Source organism: Ochotona princeps, chromosome 14 (genome assembly GCF_030435755.1).
Source record: "Ochotona princeps isolate mOchPri1 chromosome 14, mOchPri1.hap1, whole genome shotgun sequence".
NCBI classification, from domain to species: Eukaryota; Metazoa; Chordata; class Mammalia; order Lagomorpha; family Ochotonidae; genus Ochotona; species Ochotona princeps.
In genome coordinates, this window is record NC_080845.1 from 53,054,048 (window position 1) to 53,072,983 (window position 18,936).

An 18,936-nucleotide genomic window follows, 5' to 3' on the forward strand; every position below is an offset into this window, starting at 1 on the left:
GCATAATATCCTTCCTTCCAGGCCTGTGGAAATGCGTGAATAGATATTGTCTTGGGGAAAAAGAATTTTTGCTGATTAGAGAAGGAAGCAAGAATGGTAAACCCGGCAGAGAATTTTCCCTTGCCTGTCATAGAAGGGCTGAATATGCATTTCTGAAGCACTGGGGCCTACCTAGTCCTGGGACTCTGGTCTTCTGAACTCCCACAAAAGAGTCAAAAGCCATAGAAGGTCAAGCACTGAGCACTAAATTCTGAAGCCTTACAATGCCGTAAGAAACCCTATCTTCCATTTGCAAATCTGAGCTCCACCTTCTCACATATATCTGTGCAGGGTTCTGGAATGTATTCCACCATCAATGGCACCACTGAGGAGAATTATAAGAGAAAAATTAAATAGACAAGAAAGCAGTAGTGAACATAGATTTGCAATTCCTCTAGGAAGATTTGAGGAACTGGTAGCATGGAACTCGATGCAAGCTCAGAGTAGCTGAGAACATGAATCCTGGGGACGTCTTTTTGTGTTCTTCTCAGCCCTGCCACTTAACCAGCCTTGGATGAAACACTGAAGATGTGACTCCAGTATCTGTTAGGTTTGCCTAATGACAATCATAGTTATTGTGCAGTGTTGCCTGTACTAGCTAGTTAAAACATAACAAACTCAATAAGACACTAAGAATGATTATGCTGAATTTGATAAACAGTTACTTAGGTCTTTTCTTGATTAAAACAAAAGGAAGAGTGAAAGTATCTTCTGTTTTTCCCCCCCAACAGCAGAATCTATCTGTAAGTGATGCATTCACTTAAGTCAGTCATACACTTATCTTCTTCATATAGTGAAGTAAATGAAAAAAAAAACCTGCTCATTTCCATATCAGAACATCAGCTTTCACTTTCTATAGTACTGACCTCTTCTGTGGTTCGTTTTTTCCTGTTATTGTGCTGCATCCACCAACAAGTTCTACAACCTCCCGTGTGGAATCCCACCTGTCTTATTCCTTCCTTTGACCCCAGATTAAGCATAACACAAGGAAGTTACTTCATATATATTTTATTGAATAAATAAATTAATATTCTTCCATGTATTTACGTGAAAATGTCCTGCAGTTCATCCCTTCTTGCAGAAATGTCCCTCCCACGTAGCACACACCCATACAGAGCGCGCCCTCTCTTCCCAGTGCCTCAGAGAAAATGCTGGTTCATCCTCTAAAACTTAAAAGAGCAGTTCCACACTTTTCCTTCATTCCCTGGCTAAACCATGCTAAGTTATTGAATTCACATATGATTTTTTGTGCTACTCTTAACATACTTTCCATTTTCCACCTTCATTACAATTATGCATGGAAATGGCACATTACCACACAACAGAGTCTACGAGATTTTCTGCTGGTTTGTATCTTACACAATGACTACCACTCAAAATTATGTTTTTACAAATTTCTAACCAAATCCATTTATATATAATCTCCATCCCTATTCAGGTTCCAATGATTTCATTTGGCAACACTTAACCTCATTCTCAGCTATGTGTTGACTGGTAACTTACTTACTTAAAAATTTACCTTTTCAAGCCTTATTAATACTTGTTTATTATTAAATTTAACAAAATATGGAGTGTGTTAAGAGCAGTCTTCAAGATATTTTTTCAGACATCTCTCCTGAGTTGGGTAGGGTTTTTTTTTTTTAATCAATTATGGGTTCTTCTAAACATGTCCTATGCCATGTCTCTGCTACTGTAGATTCATTCTGAATTTTGAGAATATAGATAGTTTTCCTCGGCAGATTTTTGTCAACATACTCTCGAGATGCTCTACAGGAAAACATTATAAATGCTGAATGGTAAAAGTGAATCCACAAATTTACTCCAGGAGTGTACAGCGCACTTAGCCATAGCATCTGCTGAGTCTAGGATTTGCCATCAGATAACAGGTCTGCTCCTCTCCTTCACAGGATGGCATCTTATTAGCAGTGGTGTTCAACATGTTGATACAGGTGCCTTCTTCAGATATTAAATTTGATTAAGTCACTTCCAATTCTTGTTCAATGCAGGCAAGATTTAAATTATAAATAAATAGATTAATGCAGTCAAATTGGTTTATCAAGTACTGATTACAACCATGCATTTAAAAAGGCATTTAAGGAGAACAATGAAAGTTGATAGAAGAAACTCCACAATATGATTTGAACACATAAATTGAATCTTGACTATCATTAAGTAGTTGACTATTTCACTACAATTACCGTCTTCTTTGGTCTGAGCACTTCAATCTGTAAAACGCAAATAGAAAACATAGCTCCCACTCATAGGGCATCTCACTGAACAGTAGGTGCCCTGGCAGGTAGCCTTTCCATCAACCCCCACAAAAGAATAACAGTATTAGCATTGTACTACTGACAATGCACAGCTCAGAAATTCTTAATCATAAATCCAACAGCCATTTGCATGGACAAAACCAGGACTTGAACTGGGTCTGCTAACCCCTAAGCCTTTGCCTCTTTTACTTTTCCACAGTATGTAGGCACTCTTTACCCAGATGATCTAAAAAAATAAGGATAAAATATGGAAGTAGAAGAGGCAATACTTTGTATTTGGCAAACTTTATTATCATAACCTGTTTCATTCAAGAATAATTAATCACCTGTTAAGCCAAAACTATTAAGCAACTCCCCCCCCCATACTACTCAAAGGCAAATCTTAGACTTGATGAGCAATGTCTACATGCGGTTACCATTCTCTCTACCATGAAGCAGTACTAGTCCATGTTCAGTTTCAGCAGATTTCCTGTATCCTTTCCTACATGACCACACTCTGGGCTCTTCTATTAGCTTCCTATTACTGCTGTAAATTAATACAAGCATAGTAGTTTAGAACACCACAAATTGTTTAACCTTACATTTCTGGAAGTCAGAAGTCCCAAATGAGTGTCACTAAGCTTTAATCCAGATGATGCCGAGCCTGTGTTCCTTTGTAGCAGGCCTTGGCTGAAATCTTTCTTTCCTTTTCCAGGTTCTAGAAATGGCTGCTCTTGGACCAGCAGCTGGCCCCTCTTCGTCCTTCAAAGCCAGAGGGGACCTAGTGTGCCTTTGTCACCTCTTACCACTCTGACATTCACTATTCTTCCATTTCCACATTTAAAGATACTTGTATAACTGGCTAATGAAGGCCAATTTGCTTTAAAGTATCTATCTATCTATAGATATTTCAAAGACTTATTTGGAAGACAAAGTTACAGAGAAAGAGGGAGGGGCACTCAGAGAGAGAGATTGAGATCTTCCACCCACTGGTTCACTCCTCAAATGGCCTTAAGCCAGAAGCTTCATCTGGGTTTTTCATGTGGATGCAGCAGTCCAAGGGCTTGAACTGTCTTCCACTGATTTCCCAGGTGCATTAGCAGGGAACTGGATCATAACTGGACAGCCTAGATTTGAATCCATGCACATATGGGATGCTGGTATTACAGCTTAGCGTGCTGTGCCACAGTACCATACACCTGAATTTATTTTTTAGTAGAGTGATAAAGATAAGGAGAAAGAGATAGCGATAGAGTGCCCATTATTGATTCCCTCCTCAAATATCCACAATGGCCAAGGAGGGGCCAGCTAAATCCAGGAGCCTGAAACTTAACCAAATTCTCCCAAGTGAGTGGCAGGGAATCGAGCATCTGTGCTACTGTCTGCTACTTTCCACAGTATACAAGAACAGGAAGTTGGAAATGGCAGCCCCAGGACTCGAACCAGGCACTCCAAAATGGGATGTACATGTCTAAAGCCAGCATGCTCACTGCCAGGCTGAATGAATATCTGTCCCAATATCCTTGTTGTAAAGTCAATGGATCAGCAGCCACAATTTTATCCACAAGCTTCATTTTACTCTGTCATGTTACCGCTTATGCACAGATTCCACAGGTTAGAATGCCAACATTTTTGCAGACCACTGTTCTTTCACAGCTCTGAAAATGAGGAACACAGGTCTTAGATGGTGCTGATAATGTCTTGTTTAAACATTCTTCTGTGTGGCGTGGCAGTGTGGAATGGAGGAAATCACCATGAGGCAGACCATGTTTCTGAATCCTTATGCCCAGGTTCAAGGTCTAGCACTCAGACTTGCTAGCAGTGTCAGTTTGAGCTGATTATATTTCTACATTTCTATTTCTTCATTATGTGAAGAAAACTATGAGAGTGGTAACAGAAAATATTTATATAATGCTCACCATGGAACAGGTATTATCTTAAGTCCTCTTATACATATTTATCTATTTATTGCTCAAAACAGTCTTCTGAGGTAATTTCTATTGCTATTTCTACTTCACAGATGTGAATATCAAGGAACTGAAATGATCAACAACTTGTCCAAGGTCGTAAAGCTAATAGAAGCAGAATTAAGACTCATACCCAGCAACATTACTTCATATACCTACTTATAACCAACGCAACAAACATTTTTCCGAAGTGAGGTTAAAGATGGTAAATGTGGGGTGTGTGTGTGTGTGTGTGTGTGTGTGTGTATGTGTGTGTGAGAGAGAGAGAGAGAGAGAGAGAGAGAGAAACCTCAGATGGTAGCTGTTACTATGACAAGCAGCATTCTACATTTTTAAGATCTATTGTTTTTATTGTAAAGTCAGATATATAGAGAGGAGGAGAAAGAGAGAGGAAGATATTTCACCCATTGGTTCACTCCCCAAGCAGCCTCAGTGGCTGGAGCTGAGACAATACAAAAGCAGGAACCCAGAGATTCCTAGGGGTCTCCCATACAGGTACAGGGTCCCAAGGCTTTGGGCCGTCCTCGACTGCTTTCCCAGGCTACAAGCAGGGATCTGCATGGGAAGCAGGGCCGCCAAGGTACGATCCAGCGGCCATGTAGGATCCCGGACCTACAAGGCAAGGGCTTTAGCCACTAGGCTACCACACAGGCCCAGCAGCATTCTACTTTAAAATGCAGTTGAACTGATATAATTGTCATGAGAAATTTAGGGTTAGATTATCTTGCATTTGTCTTTTTTCCCCACACATGCATCATTTTGCTTGTATTTGACTTGAACTACAACCTTCTCAGTTAAGCCTCTAAGCCATTTCTCTACATTTCCCACTCCAGTAACTCACAAGTGATGTTGAAATTTCTTCCCTAAGTCAAAAAGATTTTTCAAAAAAAAAAAAAAGAAACAAAAAGACTACAAGCTCTTTTGCCTATTTCAGTCTTCACTTACGTTTAACTTTACATGAATTCTCACCTCCAAGGCAGGGTTATCTTTACTTCATACAGGAAATCACAGAATTTTGACAGTCTCACATATTTCTAAAGGCTTCCTTCATAACAGATCCCTCTCCAGGTCTGAATAATAGTCGTTCTCGCCTCCTTTTGGCAAGGTCACATGTCATATAATGCAAAAGTGAAACATTGAGTTTACAATCCCTAAGCTTTTGTCCAAGGTCTGGCACCATTGTCAGCCGCTCACATATACTGCGTTCAGGATTAACATCTTCATTTGCAAAATGAGAGTAAGATGTTTGTTAATTCTAAAAATCTTTGTGTATTTTTTTTTTTTGGTTGACAGGCAGAAACACACACACACACACACAAACACACAAGCAGTAGCAGCAGCACAAGCAGCAGCAAAAGCACTGATTCAGTCCCCTAGTTTTTACGTAGAAGCCAGGAATCAATTCAGTCTTCCCAAAGGAGTGACAGGGACCAAAACTTGAGTCATCAAATGCCACATTCCAGGAGGAGCATTAGCAGGAAGCTGGAATCCAAAACAGAGCTGGGACATGAACACAAACACTGATATGAAATATGAATTTCCCAAGGTGAAGCTTTTTAAAAATTTTTAAATTTTCTAATAATGATTGCATGGTTGGTCAGGGTGGGAAGAATCAAGGTTTAGGGAAAATTAGGTGAACTCATTGCTTCCAAATTTGCTATTTCTCCTTATTGTTTTGGGGGGAAGAGGAGAGACAAAGGGAGAACCACCCATGACTTTTCATGCATCCCACACATTTGGTGCTGTTGCAGAAGGAAGAGAACAGAACTGGACAACTAACCCCAAACAAGTGATGACAGCAAAAAATCTTAGTGAATGAAGCAAATGGATATTGGGAGTGTAACATCATCCCTGCATTGGTGAAACTGGCAGTAGTTCAGAACTATCTAACTCACTTGGACAGAACCCTTGGAATATGTACACACTGAGACCCTGGGTTGATATGAGGTGGCAGCTCCTAATCTCAAAATGAGGCTTAACCACTGTACCAGATGGCCACTGATAGGATATGACTCTAACAGAAAATTGTTTAAATATCAGATGAGACACTGCAAAACCTATTTATAATTACAACCAACTTACACATACACAACAGATACTGACAATATTTGAATCAAAATATAGTAAACTACAGTTTGAGGTATAATAAAAACAAGAATGACTGAAAATGGAAATTTCAGCACTATGATCATCACTTTTCTCCCATTCTTCAATGTCAGGTGACAGAAATAGGATAAAAATCTGGATACAAGAGCTAATCTATCCTGAGCGTTATTTCCTGACACTTAGCAATTATAACATGTGATATAAAATAGTCACAATGCCTCAGTAAGACCAAGTACATAAAAAAAGCCACCAGGCCGATCTGTAGCTTAATTAAGTGTTCAGTAAATGCCAATTTTCATCATCATCATCTTCGTCATCAACTTTAGTATCATGAAGAGGGATAAGGATGAAAAAAGCCAAAAAGTGATCTTACAACAGCCAAAGCCTTGGATTACATCTCACACCTGTGCCACTCTCATCCTCAGTCCTATTGAGATTTCTTTCTTCTTTCCTTTTTTAAAATGCCCTTTTGTTTACATAAGGAGAACCAATCTTGCGTTTTTCATACATGCCGATGAGAGAGCATAATGATCCTTCCCGCTTTACCAGCCTCTTATTTTTTTCCTTTAATTTTTTCCAGTGCCATTCTTCCAGTTTACTTCATAATCACAAGCCTAACCTTCTAACACATAGGGAATTCAACAAGTAGAAGGTACAAAAGCCACTGCTCCTCAAAAGTCTAGACAAGGATTATAAACAATAATCAAATCTCAAAATGTTAATTTAGCTCAGATACTTTTTTTGTTCTCTGTGTATCAGTTACCACAAATTGGGGAAAACATATGATATGTGTCTTTTTGGTACTAGTTTATTCCACTAAGCATATTACATCCATTTTGCTGAGAAAGACAGGATTTCATTCTGTTTATGGCTGGGAAAAAAATCCATCATGTTTAAACACAATTTCTTTTTTTTTAAGATTTATTTATTTTTTACTACAAAGTCAGATATAAAGAGAGGAGGAGAGACAGAGAGGAAGATCTCTGATGATTGACTCCCCAAGTGACCACAATGGTCGGAACTGCGCCGATCCGAAGCCAGGAACCAGGAACTTCTTTCCGGGTCTCTCATGTGGGTGCAGGGTCCCAAGGATCTGGGCAGTCCTTGACTGCTTTCCCAGGCCACAAGCAAGGAACTGGATGGGAAGTGGAGCTGCTGGGATTAGAACCGGCGCCCATATGGGATCCCAGCGCTTTCAAGGCGAGGACTTTAGCTGCTAGGCCACGCCACCAGGCCCTAAACACAATTTCAATTGACATTCTGAGCCTATAGAAGGGACTAGATAAAATTTGCATTGCTCAAGTTGTAAGGAGCAACTGGAACAGTGCCCCAAGACCGAGTCTGCCATCCTGGACCCATCACCACCTTGAATACCTTTTTACCCAGCACAATGGTAAATCCCCTAGGTCATGGTTCTCTTAAGCCCCACTTGCCTAAGTAAGCTTTCTGACCTTTAGGTTTTTTTTTTTTTTTTTTTTTTTTATAATCTATTTTATTGTGTTGTTGACAATCTTTACATAGTTAATTACAGTTAAAGAAAGAAAAAGAAAAGAAAAAAAAAAAGGTTCAGGGGGATAGGGAAGTGGGTAATACTATTATGTCCACATTGTTTCCATCTTGTATCTGAAGTAAAGGGGGATATTGAGGAGGAAGCCCCACCCGGTTTCCCGCCCACCCCGAGTCCCGGATGTGGGGCATGCTCTAAGATATGTGCTCGAGTGGTGTTAATAGTTCTCCGGTTATGAATCGACAGTGCTCTTTGGGGCCAGTCCCTGAAATTTATAATCCCAATACCTGACATGCCCTGTTCCACCAATCCTCTGAGACATTTATCCCTATAGGTGTCCACCTATAGCTGCAACTGCCACTCCCTGATCCCGCACTCCCAATACACAGCTCGAGGCTATAAAGGTGTTTTTCCTCTTTGTTCTTGCTCTAACTGCCCTGCTATGTCTCTCTCTGCACTCTCTGCTGTCCGCTGTCCCACATCTTTTGTCCCCTCTCTCTCTCCTCTAACTCTCCTCTCTCTCTCTCTTTCTTCCCCTGTCATGCACTCTCTGTTCCCACTTTCCCTTTGTCCTATACATATCTTTCTTGTCAGAACAAAGGATCTCTGGTATGCCTCCTGGTGCCCAGTGTCCTGGGTTTGTGACGACAAAAACTAACGCAGGAAATCAAGTCTATCAAGTACTTCAAAACTCTACCTGTCAGAAGCAGATTTATAATAAGTTTCCCCAAGTTCAACAGCTTTTTCCAGGGTTAATCAGTCTTTCCTTGCCTTAAATCCTACATTTCAGGAGCAACAATGATACAGGAATAATAAGGAAAAACATACAGAAACAGAGACAGTTGATCAATGTGGAAAAAACATGAGCAAACTCCAATGCACAAAAATTCAGTCTGTCTTCATGGAATTCTTTGTACAGAATTTTCATTCACGCAATGATCCATGAATTTGTTAGCTCATTATTTATAAGCATTTAGTTAGCTCAAATAATCTACTGAAGCCCCTGCAAAAATACAATTATATTTATGCGGAGTGTTTGTCAAGAGCTCATAGCACACTTGTCACACAAAATGGCCTTGATGCTATCATATTGAAAGAGTAACATTTGTATATTTGTGGCATAGAAGTACACATTGAGAAGACACATTCCCACCAGATCTCTTTCCAGATTTTTCCACAAAGTGATTTGCTTATTATGTGCTTTTCTATTCAGTGGTGAAACAAATCTTTATTGGAGATGCACAGCATGCTGGCATTGTGATGATGCTCTTTAGAGATGTAGACCAGATTTGATCTGACCAGATCACTTCCACCTCTCATGTAACAACCGTTCTGATAGGAGATGACTGTTAACGAAATTAATATGCAAATTTACAACTGAGGTCACAGAAAGGGGCAAGTAATTGTAGTCGAGACAGAGGAATTACATATGAAAACACATAAAAAAAAAGAAGAAGAATGAATGGTCCAGTGTGATGGCTCAGTGGCTAAATCCTCACCTTGCAAGTGCCAGATTCCATAACGGCATCAGTCCATTTGCTGGCTGCTCACTTCCCACCCAGCTTGAAAAAGCAGCAGAGGATGACCCAAAGTCTTGGGACCCTGAATGGAAACTCTGGAAGAAACTCCTGGCTTCAGATTGGCTCTGCTCCAACCGTTGTAGTCATTTGGGGAGTGAATTAGCTAATGGGGGATTTTTGTTTCTCCTTTGCTCTGTAAGCCTGATCTGCCTTTCCAATAAAAATAGATAAATATTTGTCAAAAAAAACCAGAAAACTTAAAAAAAAAAAGAAAAAGGACACTGAGTGAAATAAGAATAGGTTGCAATGAGTGATTGGAGGATGTACGTGGGACATGATGCTGCAATCTGTTAGCGATCTGGTTTTTATGTTAAGAGCAATGAGATAGCTTAAGGAATGCAGAACAGTGAGAACTCTGATTGGATCTGAATTTTAAAAATCATGTAGACTGGGATATAAAAGTCATTGAGGGATGGTGGGGAAGTGTTGCAATAATTTACATGAGGGGTGGTAAAAATGTGGACTACTGAGGTGCTGATGGAGATGGAACCAGAGAGACACCTGAAAGGCAAAGCCTACAGGAGTTTTAGTGGATGAAAGGAATGAAAGATGAGCGGCAACCAATCTTTCTGGTTAGTTGAACTGATAAAGAACTGAGAAAGATCTGGCCAGGGAATTTTCTTCTCAGTATCTTCAGTCTTCCTTTTCTGCTTCTTCTTCCTGATCTTGCCACTTTTCCTTCCGTGGCATTTAGTTTCTGACTTCTGGAATCCTCAGACCTTTCCAAATACACACACACAACTCACAAATACACGGGCATGCAGACCTTTTTTTCTTTAGAATTTAATAGACTTTTACGCTCACAAATAAGATACTGCGGTAACAGTTAATGCATTACTTTGGGGGATGCTGTTGTTTTCCATAGACAAAGGAGTCTGTTAGTGTGGGTGCATATCACAGGGCTCCCAAACATTCCCCAGACTGGTGCTTTCAAACCAGGGATGATTGGCCACCTCAGGGGTATTTGAAAATCTTGGGACATCTTTAATCATCCCAACTGTGGGGGGTGGGGCGATTGGTTTCTGGCATCTAGCACATGGCACACTGGCAAGAATTTTGCATTGTAGAGGACAGTCTCCCACATCACAGAATTACCCGGCCCGAATGTCAATAGTGACAGGGTTGGCAAATTTATCCCTAGATATTAACTCATCATAAAGCTAGCCAAACACAATAATATTGCAGAAACTACTTCTCTGGTCTTATGAGTCTTTAGTGTATTTTCTTAATAAATTAAAAAATAATCCAAAACTGGGAACATGGCATACCATGATACTTGTACCTTTCCAAGACTAATAAAAATGAGTCCGGATAGTGGAAGGTGGAAATCAACAGCATTTCTGAATTGGAACCAGGAGCAAAGCCAGGCATAGAAAAAACATCATTTAATACCTAATCAATTCACAGACTGGATTTTCCATAAATTAGGTTTGAGGCCCAGGTGGATTATACTGATGTACGTGGGCACAGGTTGGAGAACCAGTTAGTTATATTTAAGGCTGGGGTAGTATGGGGAATGGGGAATGCCAAGTATTTGAAACCTTCTGTAATTAATTAAATGATTTACAACAATAGGTAAAATATACACAAGTTCTTAACATAAGGGAATTCTAAGGAAAATCTGGCAGATAATCCCCATTGCATCCTATTGTGCCTGTGGATTTAAGCACCAATGGTCCTGCACCAGGGTTGGTAGAACAGTGAAAGGTTTTCACACCATGTATGTGCAAATCCTGTACCTTGCAGAGAGTGAAGGATGCAAGGGCAAAGCATGCCCTTTATTTATTTTTTTTTAAAGATTTATTCATTTTATTACAGCCAGATATACACAGAGGAGGAGAGACAGAGAGGAAGATCTTCCGTCCGATGATTCACTCCCCAAGTGAGTCGCAACGGGCCGGTGCGCGCCAATCCGAAGCCGGGAACCTGGAACCTCTTCTGGGTCTCCCACGCGGGTGCAGGGTCCCAATGCATTGGGCCGTCCTCGACTGCTTTCCCAGGCCACAAGCAGGGAGCTGGATGGGAAGTGGAGCTGCCGGGATTAGAACCGGCGCCCATATGGGATCCTGGGGCGTTGAAGGCGAAGACATTAGCCGCTAGGCCACGCGGCCGGGCCCAAAGCATGCCCTTTTAAGACCATTTTTTCCCCTGGCTCAACATCAACTTTGTCCATTCCATATGACATTTTTAATGCATTTTGTCTTTAATGTGATCTTTTTGGAGATTTCTTAAGTTGCTTATTTCCAATACTAATTTCCTTCCCTGTGAATACAGAGAAAGTAGATATATTTCTCTTTCAATAATACAAAAAGAAAACAGTTATGAAAACTACTCAGCATGACCAGAATTTAGTTTTCCAATGAAAGATCTACATACTGTCAAATATAGGCACCTGAATGTATATGCATATCATCAAGATTATGTGTTTAGATTTCTGGGAATTCACTGGAAGGAAAAGTACTAGCCAAAGTGAATCTGCTATTGTTGCTTAATAGTTTTGGAAGGAACAACTTTCTATCATTAGCAAAACCATAATTAGTCTTCCCTTTCACATTAAGCTGAGACAGTCATAGATCCTTTGATCAGCTAGTAGAATTTGAAGAGGAAATAACATAGATAAGTTTTGAAAGATCTTTCTATAATGCCACTGTAAGGTGAAAAAAACCCACAACTGCAGTTTTAGATTTATTTATTTTTATTGCAAAGTCAGATATATATAGAGAGGAGGAGAGACAGAGAGAAATATCTTCCGTCCAATGACTCATTTCCCAAGTGACTGCAACAGCTGGAGTTGCACCGATCTAAAGCCAGGAGCCAGGAGCTCTTCTGGGTCTCCCATGCGGGTGCAGGGTCCCAAGGCTTATGGGCCGTCCTCGACTGCTTTTCCAGGCAACAAGCAGGGAGCTGGATGGGAAGCGGGGCTGCCGGGTTAGAACTGGAACCCGAATGGGATCCTGGCACATTCAAGGAGAGGACTTTAGCTGCTAGGCCATGGTACTGGACCCTGAAGAATTGAAGTGGTTGTTTGATCAAACCACTTCTTTAACAATATCAACTTTATTGGCCTTTCTCTCTGAAAGCCCAGCCTGGAAAACATCATCCTAAAGTAGCTAATGAGGCTGTCTAAAATCTTTGCCGCTAAGTTAAGCTGTGACCCTTGGCAGATTCTTCCGTTTTTAATGTCATCCTAAACCTTGAGAAGTTGCACCCAAACCACACTAACCTCCTGCCCACTTATCCCCTGATGATGAGCTCAGGTTTTATTTCATTGAAGACTGTGCCCGCCCACAAACAATTGTTTAATTTGTGAGTTTCCAAAGTACACATGCACTTTATTTTGTCAGTGACCCTTGAGGTGATCTTTTCCATTTCCCCTTGATCCACTGTGTTCCATCAATGATCTCCTCCTTCTACAATTTCATAGATCCTTCAGGCTAGCTCCTGCTGATAACTTATAAAAATGCTCAAGTCTCTCCCTTACAAAAAACATTTTTATACTAACCTGATTCTTCTGAATTCCCTGTTTCCCTTCCCAATCATATTTTGTTTTCGGAGGCTTAGTATAGTTGTCAATTCCATCAACCTGTAGCCATCTTTTCTCCTCAGCACTCTACTCTTGCTGTTGCCTATTGTCACAGAGATAATCAGTGGTTGCCTTTTCTTAAACCTTTATTGTTTCGATGTCATGGACCCTTTTTTTTTCTTTGGTTTCTTCTCTTGCCTGGACATCAGTGTTGCTTGCTGCCCTGTTTCCTCTCTTCCTCTATGTAACTCATTGCCATTCTCCTGTTTAGGTTATATGTAGTAACATGTTCTCTGTAGGCTGTTTAGTCCCACATTTTGGTCTTGGGTTCCCAAACCCTCCATAGAACCTAAGGCTTCTCAGAAACTTCTGCAAATCTTCTGTGGAAGTTCCACAAGATTTTCAAATCCCCCCCCCCCGCCATTTTCAAAGATGAATTCATTGTATGTTTTAAATCTCCTCACTCTCTCTTTGCAGCAAAGTTACTCCTCTCCCCACATTCTGGTTCCAGATATTAGAAAATAAATCTGCTTTTGCACTCAAGCTAAGATTCTGGAAATTAATGTAGCTCCCTCTTTATCATTGCAACCACCATCATAATTTGCACCTATTGTGACATCAGTAGGAAAAAAAACTGACCTTGGAAGGGGTAATTCTGTTGGCAGGTTGCCTTTGAACTTTAGATCCAAATTGCAATCATTACTGGGTCTTCATCCTACTATCTTAACTGCACATTTTGGATTCGCCAGCCTCCAAAGTCAAGCAAGCATTTATGTTTAAATCATAAACATACAAATACATTGCATAAACACATATACTTTCAAATAGATATATTTTCATCTTCTGTGGATTCTCATCCTCCAGAGAACTCTAATTAATATAATTCTCATATATTGTAGGAATGCTAGAAACCAGAATAACACCTCAAGATCTGTTCTTTCTTGGCCTCAGCATCCTAGATAAATTTTTCATTATATTGCAATTTTACTTTGTAAAAAATCTCCTAAAAGTCTATCTAAGCTATTCATCCTGTCATAAAACTACTATGACTATCACATTTAAATAGCATCTTAAAGATAGAAACTAACTGGGAAATGTTCTTTTGTTATTCTATGGAAAATCTTTTTCTTTGCACTTTTTTTTTTAAGGATCAATGTTTTCCTTCATAGTCTAGAATTATAAGTGGCTAAAACCTTTTATCACATCTGGAATAAATATGTTTGGCAGCATTTCAGCCTTAATCATAAACAATACAAATGATCAAATATTCAATGTGTATTTTCTTCACAGGCCAGCTCCTAATCATTTTTTTTAAAGATTTCTTCTTATTATTGGAAAGCCGGATATACAGAGAGGAGGAGAGACAGAGAGGAAGATCTTCCGTCTGATGACTGACTCCCCAAGTGAGCCGCAACAGGCCGGTGCGCGCTGATCCGAAGTTGGGAACCAGGAGCCTCTTCCGGGTCTCCCACACGGGTGCAGGGTCCCAAAGCTTTGGGCCGTCCTCGACTGCTTTCCCAGTCCACAAGCAGGGAGCTGGATGGGACGTGGAGCTGCCGGGATTAGAACTGGTGCCCATATGGGATCCAGGGGCTTTCAAGGTGAGGACTTTAGCTGCTAGGCCACGCCGCCGGGCCCCAGCTCCTAATCATTACATAGGTTGCTGCTAAAATTCAACTTCTTCAAAGAATCTTTCTCTGAATTTCGAAAGCTGATTTTACTTGGATTTTCCTTGTCCATTTTTAACACATTAGTACTATGGAGCATATCAATCAGAAACAAATGAATTCATTTTCTCCATCTAAATCTTGATTTGTTTTCCTGATGGATTGCGAGGTTTATGAAACCAGGGACCCTCTTCTTTATTGAAACTCAAATAGTAAGCTTTAAAACCCATTTTGGAAAACTGCATTGAGTATTTGTATTCAAGTACAAATGCTTGGGCTCGGCAGCGTGGCCTAGTGGCTAAGGTCCTTGCCTTGATCCCATATGGCTGCTGGTTCTAACCCCGGCAGCTCCACTTCCTCTCTATCTCTCCTCCTCTCAGTATATCTGACTTTGTAATAAAAATAAAATGAATCTTTAAAAAAAAGATATATTCATTAAAAAAAGTACAAATGCTTAAGTGCTGCTAGAGAATAATTACAAATACTTGATTCTCTATAAATAAGTTTAAAGTTACCTAGACTGTAGTTGTTAATACCGATGAAATTTTCAAGAAAGAAGATGAGTCTATCAAAATGGGTTATATGCTGTATGTGGTTGATCAGAGCTGAGGGATGCAGTGGAAAAAATATCTATTAAGACGAGTAACATTAAATAGTAGCCAGGATCTAATAGTGACATTGCTATATAGGTAGAATTAGATAAGCTAAAAAACAGTGAACAAAAACAAGGGAACAAACATAAGTGACAAATTATGACTGAAAAGATAATGATAATTCTTTCTTTTGATATCAGTGCAGACAGAAAGCAAGAAGAAAATGATACTGGCTAGGGAAGGTGAGATAAAGTGATAAAAACACTTGACTTTTGGTCAACCTTTCTCATGAAAAAAAAAAATCTTAGAAAAAAGTGAAAGTTTAGTTAGAAAAAAAAGGTTAGTTCTTTATAAGTTAGCCTAATGGTGCTAATAGCCTAGGTTGAATCATAACATATTTGGAATAAAGAAAAACCATCCTGCCATCTTGAAGTCTGCCACTGCATTGGTTCACAGCTACCTCCTTCCTTACAGCTCAGAGTTTTGTACCCTTTCCACAGTTCATTCAACCAGACATGAGCTCAGAAGTCTGGTGCAGCTAGTGGTGGTTTAGGATCCTCATATTGAGCCTATGATGATACGGAGTTCAGTCCCAAAACTCACCACTTCTTTGTTATGGCCTGTGGAGGTGTCAGGAATCAATTTGCACCCTACTTCCAATGATGACATCAACTCACAATTAAAACAACTTAACTCATTTGCTTTTATATTAATGCATTTGCTTATATCCAGGTCAAGAGAATTCCAAGACAGTAACACAGAAGTTCATGCTTAAGTAGGCTTCCTTCCAGAGTAGCTCTGTTCATATAATCCAGTTCATCTGAGTCTCACCTTCTTGTTCATGGCTTCTTGGGTCTAGCAACTAAGTTTTTCTAATAAATGGTTTAAAATATTTAACACTATCACAACAGAGTTCTAAATGCTACAGGGATTGCTTCAACTATTTTGTTGTTAACTAGACTATACATAGACCAGTAAAATAATTAAATTATCAAAACATATAAGATATATTGAAAATCAAAACTAATTTCCAATACTGTCATTAAGCTGCAATGCAAAGGAACTGGCCAGAAATATTTTCTCTTTTTAAAATAAGTTTCCAGTAGCTTTCTGGTTTAATAGAGTTTGATTTCTGTTCCAATTGAACTTACTTGAACTAGTTTGATTTTATCTAATTAAATTTGAACAGGCAAGAACTAGTTTGAGCCAGTTAAATTTTATTTGGAGCATAAAATTGTACTCTTTATACGCATCTTTGAAGCTCCAGAATCTAATCCCGAGCTCAATGCAAAGGAGGAATTTAATAAAGTTCCTTAATAAATTAAAACTATCCAAGAATAAAATTGAGCAACCATACATTATTACAGTAGACAAAGACTTCATAGACCCCAAGAAGAGGATATTTATACTAATTTTTTTGACAAAGCTGTAGAATTGCTCTTTCCGGTATGCTAGTCACTAGTCACATTTATCTATTAACCACTTAAAAGGTGGCTTAGTTTTATCTGAAGTATAAAATATATGCCAGATTTCAAAAAGTTAAAAACAAACACCAAATGTAAAATATCTCATTATTAATGTTTTTGTTATCTGTTCAAATAATATTTGTATGTATGGGTTTCAATGAAATGAATTAATAAAAGATTTGATCTGTCTCCTTTTACCTCTCATAATGAAAGCACCAGAAAAGTTTAAATTACACCTGTTTCTGTCTGGAAGTGCTGGCACAGAATCTGTAAGTCCTGAACTTTTCATTCATTAGATGTGTCCATCACTCTCTAGTCAACACCTGCGCTCACCACTCAGGACACTCTTCCATCAGGAACTTGTACATAAGTGATGGCTGTTCTTGGCATTCAAGGACTGCCTTATCTGTTCTTCTTTAAAGAAAACAAAACTCCATCTATCATGAATTCTGATTTTTCTTTAAACAGTTTGCAAGTATTAACTTTTATTTCTTTCACTAGACTAAAACACTCTTTGCCTCATCAAATTTCATTATAATATTTATCATATACTCTTGTTTGATAATTTTGAGTCAGAAAATAGACCAATAAACACATATTAAACTTAAAATTACAGGGATTTTGTAACTGTCAAGTCACTCTACACAAGCCTTTATCACACCCCTCATCCCTGGCCCCCCACCCAATTTTATTGAGCCAATATGATAATTGTTACAAGCCAGGAGCCAAATACTTTGTACCATCAACCCAGTTGGGCCTATTGGGCTACCGCATGATGAACATTCCATTAGTGCTTTCATTTCACAGATGAGAAAAGTGTACAGAATGATTGTCACTTTTCCAATATCATCCAGGTCATGTGTGGCAAAACCATCACTGGGCCTGGGTAATCTGTCCCAAGGGCCTGTGCTGTATCTATGGGACAGGTAGTTCTCCTCCCTGAAGGACTCTGTCATCCCCAGAATATTCTATACCAGGTATGCTAAAGAAACAACATATCTCAGTCTTTCTCAAGCTTTCCCTTGATTTCTGTTTCCTATGAGGTCATGATATCTCTCTTCTGCTCCAATTTTTCAGGGTCTTTTCTTTTAACTGCCAGGGCTTCCAATGAAATTGTATAGTGCTTGACATTCTAGCATTGTCTATGCCTTCAATGACATGATACACTGGAATAGAAGGATGATGGTCTTGTGACTGTTGCTGAAGGACCGTGCTATTGTAATAATATAGGGGAAAGCCGTGTGTCGGGGGAATATGAATGGAAAAGATGGAAAAGAAAATCCTTGAGCCTATATAATTGTATCATGGGAAAGTCAATAAAAATAATAATCTATCTAGTCCAGATCAATCCAAATTATGGCACTAATAATATAATTCCTTAGATTTTGTAATGGAATTTCAGTTTATTAACACTTGGAGGATACAAAAATAAGAAAATGTGCTTTTGAGATCTGAATTTTGGGGATTGAGAAGATTTATTTGTTCAGAAAAATACTTCTTGCAGTGGGATTTTAAATATCACAATAGATCATGGTGAAGGAGAGCCTTGGCACTGCTGGGAATAGGAGACTGGATTTTCATTGTGGTCCTTTATTCTTTCATTCATGTTCTCTGTGACCAGGATACCAATCCTTATTTTAGTTGCCTATCCCCACCAAGAGGGTCCCCTTGAGGAATGCAGGCACAAGCGACCTGATGAGCAGAGTTAGAGCCCAGGTAAATCACGAGTAACCCTGACCTCTTTTTTCTTTTTTTTAAAGTTTTTTTTAATTAAATTTATTCATTAATTACATTGTGTTGTAATTACATAGAATCTGGGATTCTCCCCCCCACCCTCCCCCCATGGTGGGTTCCTCCACCCCGCTGCATAACCATAGTTCAAGTTTAGTTGAAATTCCCTCCCTGCAAGAATTTGCCAAGCATAGAGTCCAACATCCCATAGTCCAGAAAAGTCCATCTACTTTTTGGGAAGACCCTCTCTGGTCTGAGGGCAGAGTCAGCAGAGCATCTTCCCAGTCAAATAAAAGCACTAATATACCATCTGCAACAATTAACATCATTATGGATTGAATTGACATGATATTGAGCAGTCAACATGCTAAAAATAAATGCGATTTCTTAACCACTTTCTGTGACCCCCCATTCACAGTTCAATTTTAGTTTATATACTACAAATGACATAATATCCATAACATAACATGATATGCTTAACATCATATCATATTAAATTAAGGCAAAC